Raw genomic sequence first — 3,761 nt, 5'->3', positions numbered from 1 at the left:
ATGCACACACGTACACACGCGCACACGCACACACAAACACACACACAAGGTGAAAACAACACCAGCCAGACGCTGTCGCGGCTGGTAAAAAGTGAAGGTCACAATATTTGATGCAGGGTCCATCCAGTCTGTGAAAGTCTTCTCATTTGGTCCAGACTTTAAATTGTACCCTCGTTTTTCTCAATTTTGCGCAGTTTTTTCTTTTCTTGCTAACTTTCTTTTCAATTTTGGTGAATCACTTGACTTGTCGACCCAACACTGACACGTGTGGTGTTGAAAAGTCAAACAAAATATGTTGTTGAAACTGTAATGTCGAAAATGTCACATCCTTATTTATTTATTTTGAAGCGGTGCAGCCACTTCTATAAGTCGTTTTGTGTCTTGTGACGTGTGCACCGAGATTTGTGTGCACCTCACCGAGATCTGTGTGCACCTCACCTAGATCAGTGTTCACCTCATCGAGATCTGTGTGCACCTCACTGAGATCTGTGTGCACCTCCAACACAGTCTCACAGAAAATTGTATAATACCAACGATATGGACCAACGTTGCTATTTTACAATTTCGGCTCGAAAATTGTAAAATAGTAACGTTCTGAGATTTTAGGGTTAGGATTAGAGTAGGGGGAGGGGTTAGAAACAGAAAATCTCCGTAAAACACGCCCAAACCACGCCCACCGCTGTAGACACATACGTTCCCATTTTACAATTTCTTAGCCGACATTGTAAAATACCAACGTTTGTCCACAAACGTTGCTATTTTACAATTTTTTTGGAGATCGGGTTGGCACCTCACCGAGATCTGTGTGCACCCCACCGAGATCTGTGTGCACCTCACTGAGATCTGTGTGCACCTCACTGAGATCTGTGTGCACCTCACTGAGATCTGTGTGCACCTCACCGAGATCTGTGTGCACCTCACTGAGATCTGTGTGCACCTCACCTAGATCTGTGTGCACCTCACTGAGATCTGTGTGCACCTCACCTAGATCTGTGTGCACCTCACTGAGATCTGTGTGCACCTCACTGAGATCTGTGTGCACCTCACCGAGATCTATGTGCACCTCATCGAGATCTATGTGCACCTCACTGAGATCTATGTGCACCTCACTGAGATCTATGTGCACCTCATCGAGATCTGTGTGCACCTCACCAAAATCTGTGTGCACCTCACCAGGACCTGTGTGCACCTCACCAGGATCTGTGTGCACCTCACCAGGATCTGTGTGCACCTCACCGAGATCTGTGTGCACCCTGTGTGTCTTGTCTCGAGGAGGACGATAGCGCTTTGTCGGTAATGCATGCACGCACGCACGGTCACACGCACAGACGCACGACACATTCACGCACACACTTGCCCAGGCACAGTTTAAGATACGACTGGAAATTAATGGCACATTCATTTCCTCATTGGTGAGACTGGCAAGCGGTGGAGAAAGCGGCTCGAATCACGCACAAGCTGGTAATGCACGCACGTGCACGCACACACAGCACGGATGGGCGCGTGCACGTACGGTCACACGGGTTGATACATGCACAAAACTGCAGCGCTTACTTCAACGCCTGGGTGTGATTTTTTATATCACAATGAATATAATATAGGAAATATAGGAATAGGACTGATATTGCAATCCCAATACAAGTAGCCTAGCCTACTCCGATTGTAGGCTATGTCGACTTGTCAACTAGCACTGCGTTGTTAATTATTGATGTATTGCGTTTGGTGTATTAAAAGTGATTGATTATACTGAGAGGAAAAGCAGACGTGAGCGGTGACCCTGTTTGGCTCGTCTTGTCTGCCTGGAAATAGCTGGCAGTCAGCACAAGAGCCATCAGTAAAGTGTCGCTCGTATTCCCAAAATACCTGCACATAACAAGACTCTTCTTGTGATGCTATTTCTGTCTCCACTCTGCCTATAACACACAGAGGGGTGTAGTGACAGACCCCCCCCCTCACCTCCCTCCTGCAGGACAGCACCACTCTGCCTATAACACACAGAGGGGTGTAGTGACAGACCCCCCCCCCTCACCTCCTCCTGCAGGACAGCACTGCTCTGCCTATAACACACAGAGGGGTGTTAGAGACAGACCCCCCCCTCACCTCCTGCAGGACAGCACCACTCTGCCTATAACACACAGAGGGGTGTTAGAGACAGACCCCCCCCTCACCTCCTGCAGGACAGCACCACTCTGCCTATAACACACAGAGGGGTGTTAGTGACAGACCCCCCCCCCCTCACCTCCCTCCTGCAGGACAGCACTGCTCTGCCTATAACACACAGAGGGGTGTAGTGACAGACCCCCCCCCCCCCTCACCTCCCTCCTGCAGGACAGCACTGCTCTGCCTATAACACACAGAGGGGTGTTAGAGACAGACCCCCCCCTCACTTCCCTCCTGCAGGACAGCACCGCTCTGCCTATAACACACAGAGGGGTGTTAGTGACAGACCCCCCCTCACCTCCCTCCTGCAGGACAGCACTGCTCTGCCTATAACACACAGAGGGGTGTAGTGACAGACCCCCCCCTCACCTCCCTCCTGCAGGACAGCACCGCTCTGCCTATAACACACAGAGGGGTGTTAGAGACAGACCCCCCCCTCACCTCCTCCTGCAGGGCAGCACTGCTCTGCCTATAACACACAGAGGGGTGTTAGAGACAGACCCCCCCCTCACCTCCTCCTGCAGGGCAGCACTGCTCTGCCTATAACACACAGAGGGGTGTAGAGACAGACCCCCCCCCCCTCCTGCAGGACAGCACTGCTCTGCCTATAACACACAGAGGGGTGTAGAGACAGACCCCCCCCCCTCCTGCAGGACAGCACTGCTCTGCCTATAACACACAGAGGGGTGTAGAGACAGACCCCCCCCCCCTCCTGCAGGACAGCACTGCTCTGCCTATAACACACAGAGGGGTGTTAGAGACAGACCCCCGCCTCACCTCCCTCCTGCAGGACAGCACCACTCTGCCTATAACACACAGAGGGGTGTAGTGACAGACCCCCCCCTCACCTCCCTCCTGCAGGACAGCACTGCTCTGCCTATAACACACAGAGGGGTGTTAGAGACAGACCCCCCCCCCCCCTCCTGCAGGACAGCACTGCTCTGCCTATAACACACAGAGGGGTGTTAGAGACAGACCCCCCCCTCACCTCCCTCCTGCAGGACAGCACCACTCTGCCTATAACACACAGAGGGGTGTAGTGACAGACCCCCCCCTCACCTCCCTCCTGCAGGACAGCACTGCTCTGCCTATAACACACAGAGGGGTGTTAGAGACAGACCCCCCCCTCACCTCCCTCCTGCAGGACAGCACTGCTCTGCCTATAACACACAGAGGGGTGTTAGTGACAGACCCCCTCACCTCCCTCCTGCAGGACAGCACTGCTCTGCCTATAACACACAGAGGGGTGTTAGAGACAGACCCCCCCCCTCACCTCCCTCCTGAAGGACAGCACTGCTCTGCCTATAACACACAGAGGGGTGTTAGAGACAGACCCCCCTCACCTCCCTCCTGAAGGACAGCACCGCTCTGCCTATAACACACAGAGGGGTGTTAGAGACAGACCCCCCCCTCACCTCCCTCCTGAAGGACAGCACTGCTCTGCCTATAACACACAGAGGGGTGTTAGTGACAGACCCCCTCACCTCCCTCCTGCACGACAGCACTGCTCTGCCTATAACACACAGAGGGGTGTAGTGACAGACCCCCCCCTCACCTCCCTCCTGCAGGACAGCACTGCCCTGCCTATAACACACAGAGGG

This window comes from Poromitra crassiceps (assembly GCF_964638095.1).
Source record: "Poromitra crassiceps genome assembly, chromosome: 9".
NCBI lineage: Eukaryota > Metazoa > Chordata > Actinopteri > Beryciformes > Melamphaidae > Poromitra > Poromitra crassiceps.
The sequence above is the reverse complement of the archived record's forward strand: the minus strand, read 5'-3'. Positions refer to the sequence as shown.